Below are 20,399 nucleotides of genomic sequence, written 5' to 3' on the forward strand. Positions count from 1 at the left end.
CATCACACCTATGTTAGCTTCCGTTCACCCTTCCCTCCCCTCCCCTCAGCACAGTAGGTCCTTGTCCACGTTTCTAGTCAACCCCCCGTTCCACCCGTCCTCCACCCACTCCTCACCTCCCCCCCTCTTGAGCTCGCCTCTGGCTGCATTACCGGCTGATTTTCTCGATTCCTCAGCCCACCGTTTATGTCACGCCGTATCGACTTAATCACACAACACCTACAGTCGCAATCAATATACGCGACCCTGCCCAGGCTGCAGCCATTGTTACTTACGCCACGCACGGCGCTCCTTGCGCCTACTCACACCTAGTCAACTCGCCCACCATTTACTCACCCTGGGGCCATGTACTTCTCTTGTCGACTACCTTCGGCGCACTCCACTCCTCTAGGCGCCTCTCACCGCCCACCACAATGCTGAAAATACAGGATGTGCCCGCCACTGTGGCGGGCACATCCTAATGGCACTCCCGGGACCCCCGCCCTTAAGGCGGGCGGTCCCGTTTTCCGATAGGGTCGCGGGCGGGCAAAGCCTGCCCGCCATCCTAATGTGCCCCTAAGAGTAGTGTGCACAATGTGAAAAATATAAATTGTGTATCTACAAATAAAAAGAAAAGCAAGAAGAAAGAGAACAGCCATGGAAATTCACCTTGTAGAAAAGAAGCGTATGGTAAAAGGAGGAAGAATCACTTTCAGGAAATTAGAAAAAGAATGTTTTATAATGGAGTTTTGTCGAACTTAATGAAAGAAGTCAAGAAATGTAAAAAAAACCCTGCTTTTTATAAGAAAAGAAAACATATAGAAAATGTAGTTGAAAGCTTTCGAATTGAAAAAAAAAATGTTTATTTTAGTTATCAATAGAATTCGATCACTAGATAAGCCAATCCATTTAATGAAGGCCAAAAGTAAATGGAGAAGAGTAATTAACAGAAGTAATTTTTCAGAGTTTTTTTTTGGGTGAATGGAAACATACTTCAAGTTCTGAGCCTTTTTTAATGAGAGTTATCTTCAAAGTAATGGTTTGTTGCATGCAGTTGACACTAGTGGTCGTGCATATGAGGTTAGAAATGGTTGTGCTATTGAGAAAGAGAAAATTGTTCCTAGAAATGCAGTAGAGGTGTTAGCTGATGAAGTTTTAGGGAGACGTCCTAAAGCTCCAGTGTACACTTGGAATTGTAGTAGTATTTGTAGTGTACGGCAAGAATCTATTGAATGTTTACGTAATTTCTTACGTAACTATAGTAAGAAAAGTGTTAAATGAAAGATTAAGATGTTGCAAGGACTAGACCCTTGCAGAGTGAGAGAAAATACTGGTTTGCAAGGTCTTTCTCTGGCTTGTCTTTCTAAAAAAGTATGTCAAAGTGTTTTTCACCATTTCAGGATGTTAGCAGTTCATCATTCTCAAATGAGGAAATCAGTCAGAACATTGTATTACGCAAAAAGGCCAGCACTAATGTTAAAAAAGTTGAACAGTGCTCTTTTGTGTGGATCTGTATCAGATGTAACGAATGTTTGTGATGAAATTCAGGTTAGTTACTTTGGTCCTCAGGAAGACAGTGCAGAAGCTGAGAAATTAATAGAAGAAAATGTGGAAGAGAATGTACAATGTTGTACTGTAGAAAATGTTGAGCAAGAAATTACAAGGTTTAAGATGATTTCAGGTGAAAGGCCAAATTATTCTTGTATTTGTTGTCGACAATCTCATTATAAAAATCAAAGCAGGACTGTTGATCTGTACTTAAAAAAGTGAAAAGGAAAATAATAATGAGTGGAAGGATTTTGCAACTTATTTGTTGGTAGAGAATTCTTTTGATTTGGGTTCTGATCAGCGTATTTGTAAATATTGTTATAACAAATTAGACGAGAACAAAATGCCTGATAGAGCTGTGCATAATAATCTTGAGTTGCTAAGCATTCCTCCTGAACTGATGGATTTAAATACCTATGAGTCTATTCTTATTCAATGTGTGCATCCATTTCAGGCTATAGTTCGTATGGAGCCTAAGACAGGGAAATTGCCTCCTTCAGATTTACAGAGAGGATTAAAGGGAAGAGTTGTATATTTGCCTCTAGATTTAAAGAAAAATATTGAAACAATTGGTGTAGAAAATGTAGAAGATGAAACTCTAGTTATTCTTGTTAATGGCGTTCCTACAAAGAGTAAAAAAATCTGGCAAGAATTAGTAGATGTTAGGAAAGTGAAAAAGGCAACGTTGTATCTGGTAAAAAATAATCAATATTATAAAAATGTGTATGTGAGAGAAGAAGAAATAACTGTAGAAGAAGATAGTGAGTTGCCATCTGGACAGATTCAAAAAGTGGATGTGTCCAGAACTGACGAAATCTACGAACATTACAGTGTTCATCCACTTAATTCTAAAGAAGTGATGGGAAATACTATAGAGTTATTCCAAATGAAAGAAGCAAAAGGAAGTCCCATTAGTGTATGGGAAAAAAGCTTGGAAGCTCGTTGTTTCCCTCAGTAGTTTCCCACAGGAAAAGAAGGACGATATGATGACCGACCTGCGCAGATTCCTGCATCTGAATACCGGACATCAAGATTGTATGCAGAAGATCCTAGATTTCGACAATGTATTCCATATTTGTTTCATCTTTTGTTTGAGAGTGATTTGTCTGGACTGTCTTATGCAGTAAACCATATATTGAAAATAGGTGTACATCTGCAAAATGTTTCGGCAAAGGAATTTATGGATAAAGTACTGCAGAAAGATAATGTTTTGGAATCTCAGCTGATTAATCTCATGGCATGTCAGCGTGGTACTAATGAGTACTGGTACCGTCGTCATGGAGAACTGAAATGTATGCTAAGGAACTTAGGAACTCCTACATGGTTCCTTACTCTAAGCTGTGCTGAGTACGCTTGGGATGATTTACTTCAATTTCTTCGAGAGGCAAATCCAAATATACTAAATATTGAATACAAGATACCTAGAGAATTGTGCTCTTTGGATCCAGTTAATGTATGCAGGTATTTCAATCATAGATTCGAAGCTATGATGTCTTTTATCACCAATAAAAAAATCCTCCTCTTGGAGAGGTTCTGGATTTCTTTTGGAGAAAGGAGTATCAAGCGATAGGTGCTCCTCACATACATATGCTAATATGGATAAAAGATGCTCCCAAATTTGGAACAGACTCAGATGATACTGTGTTGTCTTTTATTAAAGAATAAAAAAAAACGAAAGTACACAAAATAAGGACTTAAGACAACAAGTCTTACGATTCCAAAGCCATCGTTGTGGGAAATATTGTCGTTGAAAGTATAAATCGAAGGACAAGTTCTGCACCAAGGGGTCGATTCCGATCCTAGAAAAAAACCATCCGTACGATTCGTATCAGGAGCCCTCTCCGTACGAATCGTAAACATGCCGTACGACCCGACGAGTACGGTATGAGGACGCGCTTCGTACCGTCCTCGTCAGGTAAGGGCGATTCGTACGGAAAAGCACACAATCACATACACACCGTACGGTATGTGGTGTACGCACCGTACCCCGCGATCGCAGCGTACATGGGGTACGGTGCGTACACCACATGATCGCGGGGTACGGTGTGTACACCCCATGATCGCAGGAGTATGCACCGTACCCCTGTGATCATGGGGTGTATGCACCGTACCCGGGGGGGGGGGGGGCGTTCCGTACCTGTTTCGAGGTGAACTTTGCTTCTCCAGATGTTTTTGGCTCCCGTAGAAAAAGCGTTGTACGGTGCGTACCCGACACAAATCGTACTTGCTGGGTCGGAAAAACCAGCCGCGAACCGTACGGATGTCTGTACAGCGGGTTCCGAGGGAGATTCGTACGGGGATTAGATTCGTACTGTCTCTGTACGATTCGTACGGAGTCCAGCTCCTGGTATGAATCGTACTTCGTCGTACGTACGGGGACGTTGCAGGGTATGATTCGTAAGGGAAAAACGCTCCGTACGGCTATTCGGAGCAGTTTTTCCCGAATCGGAATCGACCACCAAATGTCGTTTTGGATTTCCATGCCCTGTAATACCAAAAGGAAGAGTGAACAGTTTTATGTCATCTTTGCGACATACTATCACAAGAAGGTCTCCCAAAAATACCTACAACTTAAGAAGAAATGAAGATTCAAAATACATAAATGACTACAACCCAGTCATTTTGTCCATGTTAATGCTAACATGGATATTCAATATGTTGCAGACAATTCAATTACTGTTGCTCGATATGTAACATCCTACATAACAAAATCAGAAGAGACAGAATTGAAGGAGATGTGGGGAGAGATTTCCCACGAGAAGAGTCTAAGTAAGAAATAATATAGTTACAGTTTGAAGATGTTATCTCATCGCGAAATTGGAGCGTATGAATGTTCAGATCGCTTATTATCTGCAAGTCTTTACTCCAAATCTAGAAGAATCATTTGGGTGAGTCCAGGTCTTGCTGCAACACGAAATCGAGTACTTAAATCTGTACAATAAATTGAATATTTAGCTGAAAAAGAGCCAGAAAGTACAGATATTGTGAAAACAAATATGTTGGATACATATTATCCAAATAGAAGTCATCATCTTGAAGACATGTGTCTGTATGAAGTGCTTCAAAACTAGGGGCTCGATTAGGATCGCGGTTTTCCCGCATCCTCCGGGCGGGCGGAAGCCACCGCCGGCCCGGAGGATGTGGGAAAACCTCTGCGGAGGCACAAAAGACCCACCGCCAAATTAGGATGGCAGTGGGTCTCAAAATCCGTTCGCAGCTTTTCCGCCGTGGTCGGGTTCCGACCGCGGCGGAAAAGCTCTAACATGGCTGGCGGTGTCTGTCAGACACCGCCAGCCATATTAGGATGGCGGAAATCATATGCTTTTCCACTGCAGCTTTTCCGCCGTGGAAAAGCATACGGACATTGACTTCGGGGGCCCGTTGCGGGCCCCCTTGGTGAAGGGGGGTGGGGGGTGCACATGGGGGGGCCTGCATTTGCGTGGACAAAGCGGCAGGCACCGCGCGGTGCCTGCTGCTTTGTGCACGCAAATGCCGAGCATGCATTTTTAACATTGCGGCGGGTGCAGCCGCCGCAATGTTAAAGATTGAGGATGTGACTGCCACCCTGGCGGTCACATCCTAATCTGCACGGAGGGACCGCCGCAGCCCCTGCGGATGGTCCCTCCTACTCTATGGTGGCGGACGGACTCAGGTCCGTCCGCCATCATAATCGGCCCCTATATTTTTAAACGGCATGTTACAGAAAACATCAATAATGGTATATATGCCGTGGTTGGTTCTGAAGGAAGTTTGGTGAAACAAAGAAAAGGACATTTGATTAATCACCGTAAACTGAGTTATGAAACTCCTGACAAAAGGGAATTTTACTACTTAGCTCTTTTGCAACTTTTTAAACAGTGGTGTTCAGAATTGGAATTACTTGGAGATTTTGAGAGGTATGAAGATTCCTTCAACGCAAGTAAAGATACTATAGAATGTCCTGTTTTTGCTAATTATGTGAAAATGTTGAACGACGAAATTGAGCAAGAAGCTACAATTGCAGCTGAGATTCCTAGAGACAGTTCTCAAGACAGTCAACTTCTGCTCCGTTGAGTCAGGACCCACTAGGACACGGGTACTCATAGTACGGCCCGCGGGCTGGCAGCGGCCCGGCAAGCCTTCCGTGGCAGCCCGCGGACCATGAGACGTACCCGTGTTTTTAAAAAAGCATTTTCAAAGAGTGTCTGCAAACACTGCCGGTTGCAGAGACACTCGGAGTCAGAGAGACTCTGCTGCTCTGTGGGGGACGGGCGATTCAATCCAGCGAGGCCGGAGTGGAGCTGCAGGGGCGCTAAGAGGAGGTGAAATACAGCAAAGCCCCATTCACATGCAAATGGTCTTTTTAAAGACCTGTGAAGTGCTCTGTGGGGCTGTGTGTCTGTGCGCACTGGGGAAGCTGGCTGGGGAAGCTGTCTCAGCCCAGTGATACACAGGCAGGGTAAGATGACAGAGGGAGGTAGAGGGACAGAGACCGAGGGAGAGGGAGGGAAAGGGAGACCGAGAAATGGAAACAGAGAAAGGGAGACAGACAGAGGAAGGAGGGCGAAAGAGGGAGAAGGCGGCGGAGGGCGACAGAGGGAGACAGAGTGAGGGAGACGGAGTGAGGGAAAGGGAGTGAGGGAAGGGGAGTGAGGGAGGGAGTGATGGAAAGGGAGTGAGGGAAGGGAGTGAGGGGAGGGAGGGAGTGAGGAAGGGGAGTGAGGAAAGGTGAGTGAGGGAGGGAGGGAAGGGGAGTGAGGGGGGTGAGGGAGGGAGTGAGGGAGGGAGTGAGGGAAGGGGAGTGAGGGAGTGAGGGAAAGGAAGTGAGGGGAGGGAGTGAGGGAAGGGGAGTGAAGGAGGGAAGGAGTGAGGGAAGGGGAGGGAGGGAAGGGGAGTGAGGGAAGGGAGTGAGGGAAGGGGAGGGAGTGAGGGAAGGGAGTTAGGGAAGGGAAGGGAGTGAGGGAAGGGGAGTGAAGGAGGGAGGGAGTGAGGGAAGGGGAGTGAGTGAGGGAGGAAGTAAGGGAATGGGAGTGAGGGAGGAAGTGAGGGAGGGAGGGAAGGGGAGTGAGGGAGGGGCTGAGGAAGAGTCTTGTAGCTCAGTGGACGAAGGCATCCGCTGCAGGGACCTGTGTTCAACCTCATGGTCACAGTTTTTTTGTTGCTCTAGCCCCCCCCCCCGCCCCCCACTGACCCCGCCCCCACCGGTGCAGCCCTCGGACACAAACCAAACTGTAAATTTGGCCCCCGAGAGTAGGTTTGCGAGTACCCATGCACTAGGAGAACCAATTGTTCAAAATGAAGCAGCAACTGCTATGGAGGAGGTGGAAACAGCAATGCATCTAGCTAAAGGAGATGTAACAAACTTAGGAAACTTGGAAGAACAACTAAATGTTGAGCAGAAACAAATATATGAGCAAGTGAGAGAACAGATTCACCATGGATTACTTCATGAGAAGAAAGAGTGCTCTTGCTCATCATTTAAACCTATCCGAATGTATGTGAGTGGACAAGCTGGAACAGGGAAGGTTTTTTAATTAAAGTTATCACAACTTTTCTACAGAAAACAACTGAGTCGCATTTGTCTTGTTTTGTCACTGCTCCAACTGGATTATCAGCCCACAGTATTAAAGGAATTACTTTACATTGTTTATTAATGCTACCAGTAGAGCATGAAAACAAATTAGAATACCACAAGCTATCTGGAGAAGCTTGTTGTGAAGTTTCTAGAGTCTTGAGGAAAATGAAACTTCTCATTATTGATGAGGTTAGCATGGTATCAAACTTAATGCTTACCTTTGTGCATTTAAGAATGTAGCAAATTCTTAAAACAGAGTATGACGTATTATTAGGAGGAAAACTCGTCATCGTTTTTGGAGATCTACTACAACTTACTCCTGTAAAAGGACAACCAGTGTTTAAAACACTGACGCATGAAGATACCAAAAAATCTTTGGGGAGCATTGGAAATGTAAACATTTGGTCATGTTTTGAATATAAGGAACCTATTACAAATATGTGACAGGCAAATGATGTTGATTATGGAACTATTCTTCAAGATATAAGAATTGGGAAAGTGACTACACATGGCAAATAAGCTTTACAGAGAAGATTACTTTCTAATTTGTTTCCAAATGAAAATATTGTCCCAGAGAAAATATATATGAGAATTGCAGAAAACAAATCTGTAATCTGCTTAATGCCAACACTGCGTGAATGTTGTCTATTCAATGAAGAAATGTTAAAGTTGGAAAATGAAGAAATTATAAAATTGGAAGCTATGGATGAAATATAACATGAAGGAATCACTATTATTTTGACTGAAAAGTTGAAGAGGGAATTGGATTCTTTAGAGAAATCGATAAGTAAAACTGCTGGTTTAGAAAATAATTTATATGCATGTGTAAACTGTAGGGTCATTTTACGACGTAATTTGCATGTGGAAAAAGGTTTAGTAAATGGAGCAATAGGTAAAATTGTTGATTTTGTTAATTATGTAAATAGAGATGGTATAGAATTTTTGAAAATCAAATTTGATGAAATTGAAGAAGTACAACAATTTAGTCGTTGTTCAGCTCGTTTTTTGCTTGTAAAAGATTTGTATGTTCGCAGAAAAACGTTTCCTGTTAATTTGGCGTATGCGGTGACCATTCATAAATCTCTAGGTTTAAGTGTAGATAGTGCTTTAGTGAATATTGGAAGTACTGTGTTTAAAGAGGGTATGGCATATGTTGCTTTGTCTCGAGTGAGAACTTTATCTGGCTTGTATTTGATTGATTTTGATGAGACAAAGATTAGTGCAGATGCAAGTTGTGTGAAAGAGTATAATTGGTTACGGGGCTCTCCCGGACATGTCATCTAGTCTGGGTACTCCGGAAGAACCATCTATTCGGCCTTTGCTGAGCTGTTTTTCCCTTCCTGACTTTGAGGGGTTCTGTAAATTGGCGCTGACTGTGTCATCGGGTTCTCCGATGGATCCGCTTCCGCATAAATTTTGGAAGCTGTTCCAGAAGGAACTCTTCCACCCTTTGTATTCCATCTGTCTTCAGTCTTTTAACACCGCGACTGTCCCGGAGTGCTGGAAATTGGCGGTAGTTTCACCCCTCCTGAAGAAACCCACACTCGACCCCACCTGCTTGTCAAATTACAGGCCCATCTCTCTGCTTCCTTTTCCGGTAAAGATCATGGAAAAGCTGGTTACCCGATCTCTATCTGGATTCCTGGAAGATAACATCGGGTTGGATGTGGCACAGTTTGGATTCCGGCCAGCGCATGGGGTGGAGTCCGCGCTGGTGGTCGTGTTGGACAATCTCCGTTCGCGGGTCGACATGGGTCGGGCAGCCTTTTTAGTGCTGCTCGACATGTCGGCCGCGTTCGACACGGTCAGCTACTCCACCCTCATCAGGAGACTAGAGGAGATCGGGGTGACAGGGCGGGCGAGGGACTGGTTAGTCTCGTACCTTAACAACAGGTAGGTGCCTTTGCCGCCTTTTAGGTCGGGAGTGCGGAAAGTAGGGCAGGGTGTGCCTCAGGGGTCGGCCATCAGCCCAATTTTATTCAATTTGTACCTCCGCCCTCTGATCCAACTGATAAGGTCCTTTGGTGTCTCATTGTTTAATTACACTGACGATATCCAACTGATCTTTTCCTTGGAGGGTAAAGATGCAGTCTCTTTAGAGACATTCCATCGCTGCATGACAGCTACAGCGGACTGGCTGCGTTCCAACTCCCTCCAATTTAACGGTGCGAAAACGGAGGTGCTGTACTGTTCCAGATGATTTCTGCCCGTCCTCCTTCTTAGGGGCAGTGTCAGCAGCAGAGTCTGCTCGCAATTTGGGGTTGTGTTTGGCCCCAACTTGCAATTGGCTGCCTTTGCCAACAAAACCGTTGCAACGTGTATGATGCTGCTGCGGATGTTGCGGAAAGTCCTGCCGCTACTCCCAGCACAGGCCAGACCAGAAGTGGTGCACGGGATCATTTTAAGCAGGCTGGACTACTGCAACGCTCTGCTTCTTGAAGCACCTAAACTGCTGGTTGGTAAATTGCAGCGTGTTCAAAATATGGCAGCCAAACTGGCCCTCTCCCGGCCGCACACGGCTTCTTCCACCTCTGCGCTGCGCGACTTGCATTGGCTGCCAGTGCATCAACGTATTCTTTTCAAATCCTCTTGCCTGGTTTTTAAAGCCTTGCATGGACGTGGTCCAGTTCTGCTGCAGAACTTGTTTTCTTGGTATTCCACCTACCGGACCGTACGCTCTTCCTCTGCACGCTTGGTGACAGTTCCCAGGTTTCAGAGGGTAAGGATGGGTGGCCGCTCCTTTAGCTTTGCCGCTGCTAAGCTGTGGAATTCTCTCCCACTTTTATTGAGGATCCATAGTGAATTCCTAGCCTTTAAGAGAAGCCTGAAGACCTACTTGTTTCCTAGAGCAGCGTAATCTGTGTATGCATGTACTTAGCTATGTTCAGTCAGAGCGCCAGGATACCCTTTGGGTGACAGTATGCGCTATATAAGTGCACAATACATACATACATACAATATGCACCCAATCTAGGTCAATATCCAATATTTGAAAAGCATGTGGTAGGTAGAAAAAAAGATTTGAGAATATCTGTAGTGAAGCTGTAGAAAAACAAAAAACAAGATGAAGTTGTGATTGGAGGCAAAAAGAAAAAGGACAGTGTTGAAGAGAATGTTGGTTATCAGTTTTAAAATAGTTATGGTGTCAACTGGTAAGCTAATGTAGTTGTTAATGTTGTTTTTTTTCTTGAAAGTTTGCAACAACAAATTGTTGAAAATCGGAAAGAAAGATTCTGTTCGTTGTATTCTGTTTATGAGAAATGCAGTAGTGATAAAAGTAAAATAGAAAGTGTTTCTGATATTCAAAATGTTTTGGACATATGTTCTGGTTCTACTCAATTTACGCAGAATATTCAGCAAGATTGTCAGGTAATAGGCCCTTGTAACTTCCCATAGCAGCCCAGGTTCTGGTGTTAACCTGGGCTCCTATGGTTATTCACAAGGGCCTATTATCAAGCCCATTATCGCCGCTTTAGCGGCAGTTTCTTGCCACTGTAACGGCGATAATTTTATCACCGTTCTTGATACTATGCCCCTACAAGTTTTGGTAACTCTACGGTTTTACGTGTGCAGTGTGACTCGTACATTCCAGTTCTGTTATAGTGCCGCGTTCAAGTGGTGTCTATATGGAAGTGCCTACTGCGTTACTGACGCCCGTTATGGCGACTTATTTCAAATGCATTCTTATGAAGGCTTTGCAGATCTAGGCCTCTGTGCTTACCGTTGTATAAACCTTGCGGGTAAACATTTCAGGCAGTTGGTGTCACAACTTATTCTGAACAATTCTTCTACACGTCTACACGTCCAAGAGAGCAGTGTCTACGTTTAAGAGAGAAAGAGAAATTATGTCACAGAGAATGAGAGAGAGAAAGAGAGAGAAAACAACATTAAAACTGTGTCGCAGAGTATGGAGTTGAGATTTTTTCTTGCGACACTTTACTCATGTTAAAAGTGACTCAAAAGTGGCGTAAAAAGGTTGTGGATCTGTTTGTCAGACTGTTGTAACGTATCTGTTGTCACTGCTCTGAGGTAATTATAGTTTTTACAAAGAAGCTGCTGTACACTACGCACACTTTTATCGGCAGTTTCCTGCCGATAAAAGCGACGATAATGTATCGCCTTTTGTTGATAATTTGGCTCATTGCTCTTTTTTTGACCTGTAAACTTAGGTGCATATTATCAAGGACCGGTGTTACAATTATCGCCGTTTTATTGGCAAGAAACTGCCGATAAAACGGTGATAATGAGCTTCATAATAACGCCTTGTTATTTCCCATAGAAGCCCATGTTAACACCAGAACATAGGCTTCTATGGGAATTTACAAGGACGTATTATCAAGCCCACCCTCCCAACATTAATAAAAAACTCCAGACAATGCAGGTACCCGGAGCTGGAAGGTCATTTTACATATCACTGCCCCAGAAATGTGGCGTTCCCCGCGACGTGTACGGGGAGAGAGAGAGAGAGCTCAAAACATTTTTTTTTAAAAAGACCCGAGGGGTGCCGCTCACCGAGACTGCGGGGAGTAGGACCGTAACCCCCCCCCCCGCATACTTCAAATTAAAACCAGAGGAGTGCCGTTCCCCAGTGCTTGGGACATCTTAAAAGCTCCCTTATGCAAAAAAATTGCCCCCGTAATTTCCCCCCGGGACCTAATGAATAAAACGGACTTCTAGTTTTTTTTCACCTTTTCCACCGCGTACAAGTACTGCCCGAGTACTCCGCCATTTTTTTTTTAAATAAAAATTGAGCCTAAAGATCCATGTACCACCCCCTGACCAAGACTATAGGCTCAGAATGTTTCTACCCTGCCCCCTTTCCTTATTTTCAACTTTGCTTTACTGTTTTCTTGTAACTATGCTCTCCCGACAAACAAGATGGCTGCCATCACTTCCTGGTTTGGAGTATTGACAGCCAATCAGCATGCAGCTCTTGCTCGTAATTGTACGTATTTCCATACGCGTACGCCGCGTTTTTCCTTTAAAAAAATTAAAATCCAAAATAGAGCCTAAACATCCATGTACGACCCCCTGAGCAAGCCTGGAGGGTCAGAATGTCTCTACCCTACCCCCTTCCCTTATTTCTCAACTTTGTTTTACTGTTTTCTTGTGACTAGGTCCTAGCGAGGCACAAGATGGCCGCCAACACTTCCTGGTTTCGAGTGGTGACAGACAGTTCACAGCCAATCAGCATGCAGCTCGCGCTCGTAATTGAACAGATTTCAGTACGCGTGCTGAACTCCGTCTCTAGATATCGCTATGATTTTACTTTCAATTTTCTCAGAAACTACTGAACTGATTTACACCATTTAACAAAAAGCACAATCTGCGAACAGAACTCTACCTCTGCCAAATTTCATGTAATTCCGTTCAACCGTTCGGGCTGTAGCCCTGGCTAAAGGTCCCTATGGAAAATTGCATGGGTAAAACACGTTTTGGGACCCCCCTTTTTTCTCGGCCCCCACTTTGACAAATAACCCACAAACTTTCAGGGAAGGAGCGGAACTGAGCAGGCCATTTTCTTAGAGAAATTCACGAAGATTCGTCCACCGGCGCCAAAGTTATTCCAAATAGAATGTTGTGGATTTCCTATGAAACTAGGTCCTAACTATAACTACCTACTGGCGACCGCCAGTAGGTAATATATATATATTATTTTAAAGGGGCATGTGAATTCATGATACTCTTTGTGCCGTACAGGATTACGTACATTTCATACTGCATACCTTTTTATCAGCATGCATACCTATGATATAACTGCTATCTATTCAGATTCAAGCAAGTGAATCTATGAAAGATACCCCAATACTAGAGAAGAAAATAAGTTACTTACCTGTAAACTGTGGTTCTCCAACATTGGTACCTTTACTAATTAATTTTAATAGGTTTATGTTACACTTGTGCTTGAAAATCTGAGAGCCTCTGTGGAGAGGGTTCTAGAGGGTGCTGCTGCCTGATTGGCTGGAGTTTGGACCATTCCTAATGACTAGGGCAAGATATTAAAGTGAATATTTTTCTCTATTAACTTTAATATTAAAGTCATTATTTACTGCTTTTTATGTACCTTGGGACTCCCACTTCGACGACAGGGAATGATTCAAGCATGTGAATCTTTTAACGATATCAATACTGGAGAACCACAGTTTACAGGTGAGTAACTTATTTTCTTCTCCAAGATACAGAGGAACCCAGAGCCAATAACTGACCTGCTTCTTGCAATGGTTTTTCATTGTGTACCGGGTATATAGCAATTCATTTGGTAAAATATAAAGAGTAAAAAATAGGTACCAATGAAACCTATATATTTCCAAAATGGGAAACAAAATATGCAGTTTAGAAGCAGTGGTTATTGGCAAGTCTCCAAAATTCTGGGTAACCATACCAGCTTGTGAATTAGAAGTAGTTTTTCAAAATGTCTTCTTTTTTACATATTGCCTTACATTTGGAAGGCAGAAATGCAAATAAAGTGAATTGATAATAACACGTGTTCTACTATTCTGTGTTCCCCTAAGTCTCCTGATAAAAAATGCTACCTCACTTGTGTGGGTGGTACCTGCAACAGGAAATGGCCCAACACACAAGGTGGACACATCACATTTTTCAAGAGAAAACTCACCCTTTTTCGCAATGTGCCTAATTGTATATTTTGGACCCTAGTTCTGCTGGCACCTAGAGAAACCTAGCAAACCTATACATTTTTTTAAACTAGACTTCCAGGGGAAACCAGGATGGGGTGACTTGTGTGGCTCTCACCAGGTTCTGTTACACAGAATCCCTTACAAACCTCAAACTTTGTAAAAAGAAATACATTTTCCTTATATCTCTGTGATGGTGGATAGTTCTGGAATCTGTGTGAATCCACAAACCTCCACCTACCCAGCATTCCCCAAAGTCTACTAATAAAAATTGTAAGTCTCTTGTGTGGGTAGGCCTAGTTCTTGAGGCCCAAAACGTATTGTTGAAAAATCAGAATGATCTATCACAAAATGACCTTGTTTTGCCAAGGGGGCTCCTGCGTTATTTGTCTTGGGCTTGGCGGCCATCTGGGTAAACCTACCAAACCCAGACATTTCTGAAAACTAGACACCCAAGGCAGTTCAGGGAAGTATGGCGTACGTGGATCCCTCAATGTTTCCCACCCAGAATCATCTGCAATTCTCAAATGTAGCTAAAACCAAATCATACTTTCCTCACATTTCTGGCTAGGATCACTGCCGGCACAAATGTCCTACCATTCAGTGTTCCCCTCAGTCTCCTGAGTAATATGATATCTCACTTGTGTGGGTGGGATGAGGGCCTGCGACTGCAAAGGTCCAAAAACATAGGGATTGAGGGGATAGCACAGCGAACTCTAAACGCTTTATGAAAACTGTTAAATACGTTTTTAGGGGATTCTGCATTGAACACTCACACAAGTGAGGTATAGTTTTTATCAGTATACCAAGGGGAACTCTGGGTGGTAGGAAATTAATTTCAGCCCTGGGATTCCACAACTTTCTCACCCAGAAATGTGAGAAAACTTTGATTTTTTTCCCAGCTAAATTTGAGGTTTGCAGGGGATTCTGGGTAGGAAAGCTGTGAGGGATCCCCACAATTCACACCTCCCTGGACTCCCCCAGGTGTCTAGTTTTCGGAAATGTCTGGAATTGGTAGGTTTCCCTAGATGGCTACTGAGCCGGAGATCAAAAACGCAGGTGACTCCCTCGCGAAACAAAGTCTTTTTGTGATAGATTATTTTGAATTCTCCACAGTACATTTTGGGCTGTTTCCTGTCACGGGCACTTGGCCTACCCACACAAGTGAGGTACCATTTTGAAAGGGAGGCTTTGGGAAATGCTGAGTTGGTGGATGTTTGTTGCTCCTCTTGGATTCCAGGACTTTCCATCACAGAAATGTGAAGAAAATATGTGATCTGTTTTTACAAAGTTTGAGGTTTGCAGGGATTCTGGGTTTCAGAACCTGGTGAGAGCCACACAAGTCGCCCCATTCAGAATTTCCCTGGCTGTCTAGTTGTTAAAAATGTACATGCTTGCTAGGTTTCCTAAGGTAAAAGCAGAGCTAGGGTCCAAAATCCGCAGCTAGGCACGTTAGGAAAAAGGATCAATTTTCACGGGTGTCCATTTTGTGGTTTGGGCCGTTTCCTGTCAAGGGTATTCGGCCTACCCACACAAGTGAGGTACCATTTTTATCTGGAGACTTTGGGAAATGCTGTGTGGGTGGAAGTTTGTGGATCCACACAGATTCTAGAACTTTTCATCACTGAAATGTGAGGTAAATGTTTTTTTACAATGTTTGAGGTTTGCAAGTTATTCTGGGTTTCAAAAGCTGTTGACAGCCACTACATCCTCGATTCCCCCTGGGTGTCCAGTTTTCAAAAATGGATTGGATTGCTGGGTTTCCTTAGGTGCCAGAAGAGCTAGGGTCCAAAATCCACAGCTAGGCACATTAGGAAAAAAAGGATACATTTTCACTGGAAAAATGTGGTGTCCACGTTGTGGTTTGGGCCGTTTCCTGTCAAGGGTACTAGGCTTACCCACTCAAGTGAGGTACCATTTTTATTGGGAGATGTTGGGGAATGCTGAGTTGGTGGAAATTTGTGGATCCACGCAGATTCCATAACTTTCCATCATGGAAATGTGATGAAAATGTGTTTTGTTTGACAAAGTTTGAGGTTTGCATGGGACTCTGGGTAACAGAACCTGGTGGGAGCCACACAAGTCAACACATCCTGAATTTCCCTGTGGTCTAGTTTTCAAAAATATATAGGTATGCTATGTTTCCTTAGGTGCCGGCAGAGCTAGGGTCCAAAATTCACAGCTAGGCACATTAGGAAAAAAGGGCCATTTTTCACTGGAAAAATGTGATGTGTCCACGTTGCGTTTTGGGCAGTTTCCCGTCACGGGTACTAGGCCTACCCATACAAGTGAGGTACCATTTTATATCGGGAGACTTGCAGAAATGCTGGGTTGGTGGAAGTTTGTTGCTCCCCTTAGATTCCAGAACTTTCCATCACAGAAATGTGAGGAAAATCAGTGTTTTTTACTAAGTTTGAGGTTTGCAAGGGATTCTTGGTAACAGAACCTGATGAGAGGCACATAAGCCACCTCATCCTGGATTTCGCTTGGTGTCTAGTTTTGAAAAATGTACAGGTTTGCTATTTTTCCCTAGGTGTCTGCTGGGCGAAGGCCCACAATCCACAACTAGGCACACTCCGATAAAAGGTCAGTGCCTAGGGGCTTTCTGCCACCCTAGTGGGGAATGGATCGGGGGCTATTGCCCCAATATGCCCCAAGGGGGGCAGAAGGACTGTGGCTATGTTTCTCTGGGGATGGGGGCATTGGTATGCCCATTCTAGGCAGCCCCCAACCGTATGAATAAAAAAGCCAGTGTAATCCCTGGTGCCTAGTGGGCTCTCTGCCTCCCGCAGATCAAGGGCTATGCCCCCATCTGCCTCTTGGGGGGGGGGGGTAAGAAAGGCTGTGGCAATATTTTTTGAGATGAGGCATTGGCATGTCTATTCTGGGCAGCCACCTCCCCTACATATTCAAAAACAATAATCCCTAGGACCTGGTTGGCTTTCTGCCACACAGAAGGGGGGCAGATAAGGGGCTATTGCCACTATCTGCTTCCTGGGGGGGCAGAAAGGCTGGCAATTTTTGGGGGGATGGGGGCATTGGCATGCCCATTCTCGGCAGCCCCTACCCCTGAACTTTGAAAAAAATCCCTGGTGCCTCGTAGGCTTTGTGCCCCCTGGGGGGGGCGCATCAGGAGTTACTGCCCCCGTAGACTCCTGTGGGGGCAGAAAGACTGACATTTGTTAGGGGTTGGGGGCATTGGCATGCCCATTCTGGGCAGTCCCCACCCCAGAACTTTGAAAAAATATCCCTGGTGTTTAGTGGGCTTTCTGCCCCCCCGGGGGACACATAGGGGGCTATTTCCCCAATCTGCCTCCGGGGGGTCAGAAAGACTGTGACAATTACTCTCGTGAGGTGGGGGCATTGGTGTGCCCTTTCTCAGCAGCTCCACCCCTAAAGTTTGAAAATATCCCTGGTGCCCATAGGCTTTCTATCCCTTAGGCGGGGGCAGATAAGGGTCTAATGCCCCCATCTGATTCCCGGGGACAGAAAGGCTGGCAATTGTTTTGGGGATGGGTGCATTGGCATGCCCATTCTCAGCAGCCCCTGCCCCTGAACTTTGAAAAAAAATCCCTAGTGCCTAGTAGGCTTTCTGCCCCCTAGGGAGGGACAGATCAGGAATTACTACCCCCCTACCCCCGTTGACTCCTGAGGGGGCAGAAAGACTGGCATTTTATAGGGGGGTGGGAGCATTGACATTGGCATTCTGGGCACCCCCAACCCAGAACTTTGAAAAAAAAGAATCCCTGGTGTTTAGTTTGCTTTCTGCCACTACCCACCCCTGGAGAGGCAGATAAGGGGCTATTTCCTCAATATGCCTCCGGGGGGTCAGAAAGATTGTGGCAATTTTTCTCGTAGGATGGGGGCATTGGCATGCCCATTCTCAGCAGCCCCCAAGCCTGAACTTTGAAAAAAGAATTCCCTGGTGCCTAGTGGGATTTCTGCCCTCGGAGGGAAGATCATGAGCTACTGCCCCCACCTGACTCCTGTTGGGGGAGAAAGACTGGCATTTTTTGGGGAAGGGGCTTTGGCATGCCCATTCTGGGCAGCCCCCACCCTAGAACTTTGAAAAATGATCCCTAGTGTTTAGTGGGCTTTCTGCTCCCCTGAGGGGCAGGTAAGGGGCTGTGTCCTCAATCTGCCTCTGGAGGGGCAGAAAGACTGTGGCATTATTTCTGGGGGTGGAGGCATAGGCATGCCCATTCTGGGCTGCCCCCCCCTACTTATAAACCATCTCTGGTGCCGAGTGGACTTTCTGCCCCCCGGGGCAGATAAAGGGGCCACTTCCCCCAGCTGCCTCTGGGAGGGCAGCAAGACTGTAGCATTTTTTGGGGGGAAGGAGCATTGGCATGCCCATTCTAGGCAGCCCCAACCCCTATGTATAAAAAAAAAATCCCTGGTGCCTAGTAGGCTTTCTGCCCCCAGTGGGCAGATCAGGGGCTATTGTCCTTATATGCTTCCTGGGAGGGGGAAGAAAGACTTTTGCATTTTTAGAATGGGAAAGGGTGGGGGCTTGGCATGCCCATTTTTGGAAGCATGTACCCTTGGCAGAATCCCTGATGTCTAGGGTGCTTTCTGCCCCCCTCCCGCCCCGGGGAGCAGATGGGGGCTGCTGCCCCCCCAGGGGGGGGGGCAAAAGACTGATTATGCCAGAATTTATTGGGGGGAACAAAGGCCCTTGCCCAAGGGGCTGCTCCCTCCTCCCTGGTTGGGGATCGCCCTTCAAGAGGTTCTCCCATTTCCAACGATACCTCTCCCATTTGTTTAGGTAAACTGGCTGAGATATCCCCACGAGCACTGAAACAGTAAAACTGAAACTAAGTTTTATTTTAATTTTCAACTTAATGACGTTAGCATGCCATGCACGCAAACATTAATACTTTGAAAATAAAATAAAAGCCTCAGGCAGGAAGTTAGGCAAGCTCTTGCCCAACTCCAGAGGCCAAAAAACAAAAAGGAAAGGAAATCCCTCTGCTGTTTGCAGCAGAAGGTTTTAGTGCACATGGCAGAATGTTTCCCTCATGAGCACAGAAACACTGGTGCTGATGATGGAACCATTCCATCCTGAGCACCGAAGGGGTTACATTTAAGAAATATGCCCAATTGAAATTGTTACTAAACTACTTACTGCTCTATGTCATATTAGCTAAGCTAAACTTGGCTGTGGAGGAGAAGAGGGCAGCAGTTGAGAGAGCCCAGACGAAAAGAAGATGGCTCTAAAGAAAAAGTTCTAAACTACTGCTGGAACATGAGATGAGTGTGAAATTAGAGGCAATCAGCAGTATAATTCAGGAGAAGATAAATGTTTAACGAGTTCTTTATTGTAATAAGGCCCATGCGTGCCACTCTGTAACTTTCAACCTTCAATCCATAACATTCCATAAAGAATGATCCAGCAATACATTCAGGTTAACACATTAGAATATATCATAACTAACATACATTGGATAACAATACCACACACACCCTCCAAAATTAACCAAAGGGAATCTCAAACCAAAGAGAAACAAAAAATAATTATTAACAACTAATTTGTTGAAGTTCCAAATTTTTCTATCATCCAGTTTTGCAGCTCCCTTGAAGACTTAGGGGCTGATTACAACTTTGGCAGTGCAGGAGCGCAGCACGCCACCACCCTGCTCGGTGGTGGCATGCCACCACCCCGCTCCTGCACCGCCAAAGTGGACTGTCAGCCGCCTGCCAGATTATGATTTTCTCTTGGTCTGGCAGGCGGTACTTTGGCGTTCCCACAGTGGTGCCTTTGAAGAAGGCACGGCAATGGGGGTGCCAAAGCGAGCTCCTGCACGACATGCAGGAACGGGGTGTGCATGCACACATGGAGGGCACACCGTGTGCCCCCTGCATGCATCCCATTGTAAAGCCCCCTTAGTATCCTCAACAACAGCCTTTGCATGGCAGGCTGAATGCCATAAAAAGGCTGGCAGTGGAAAACTCAGAATATGCTAGGCCATGCCACTGCGGGCCCGCCAAGCAGATTGCTGTCCCAGACCACCGCACCTCCGCCTGGGAACGCGGGTCCCTGGCGGTTGTGGTGGTCCAAAAATAATCCAACCACCATATTTGTAATACGGCGGTCAGGCCACTGGTGTGGCAGTCCCCAACCACCACTGCACCTCCACCACAGGTTCTGTAGTAGGGGATCTCTGTGTATAGTCATAATCTAGTGAATAGTCCCGCCCATGTGCGTGGACCCCGGAGCAATCAAAAATAATCTCTTACAGTGTCAAAAAATGCAGAAATGCATAGACACTTAAGAGAGAATTTAAAGACAGATAATGCAGCCAAAAAGGCTACACTGTCCAGTACTTCAACTAGAAATTCCACCACAAAATCCACAAAACAGCAAAGCCTGTACAGATTTCCCTTGCTTAACAGCAAAATCCCTCAGGAATGATAGAGAGAAGAACCTGGACAGACAAGCCCCATAGGCTGCCATTATGTGGCTTAAATAGGATACTGTGCCTTTAAGGAACCTTCCAGAACCTTCTCCCAGTATCCCAGAATGCATAGCAGGTCCAACTTAGTTTCAGTTCTTTTTTCCGGCTCCTGCAAGCAGGACCCTGGAGCATTGAGCTCTCCCTTTTCAAGGGTTTTGTTGGTGTTTTTACACTAAATTCGATTTTTGGTGCTTTTAAAGTACTTTAGTGACTTTCTTCTTGGGT

At 45.1% G+C, this 20,399-nt stretch overlaps 1 protein-coding gene and 1 long non-coding RNA gene across 5 annotated transcripts in view; one reads left to right on the forward strand and one right to left on the reverse strand.

Annotated features, from left to right (window-relative positions):
- LOC144755389 (uncharacterized) overlaps positions 1–20,399 on the forward strand; it is an 890,492-nt gene that overhangs the window by 679,960 nt on the left and 190,133 nt on the right. The window lies entirely within an intron of this gene.
- Positions 1–20,399, reverse strand: part of LOC144753615 (uncharacterized) — a 64,617-nt gene that overhangs the window by 13,622 nt on the left and 30,596 nt on the right. For both annotated transcript variants that reach the window (XR_013594430.1, XR_013594429.1), the window contains one exon: positions 10,803–10,900. This is a non-coding gene — a long non-coding RNA (uncharacterized LOC144753615). The remainder of the gene's footprint in view (positions 1–10,802; positions 10,901–20,399) is intronic.

This window comes from Lissotriton helveticus, chromosome 5_1 (assembly GCF_964261635.1).
Source record: "Lissotriton helveticus chromosome 5_1, aLisHel1.1, whole genome shotgun sequence".
Taxonomy (NCBI): domain Eukaryota; kingdom Metazoa; phylum Chordata; class Amphibia; order Caudata; family Salamandridae; genus Lissotriton; species Lissotriton helveticus.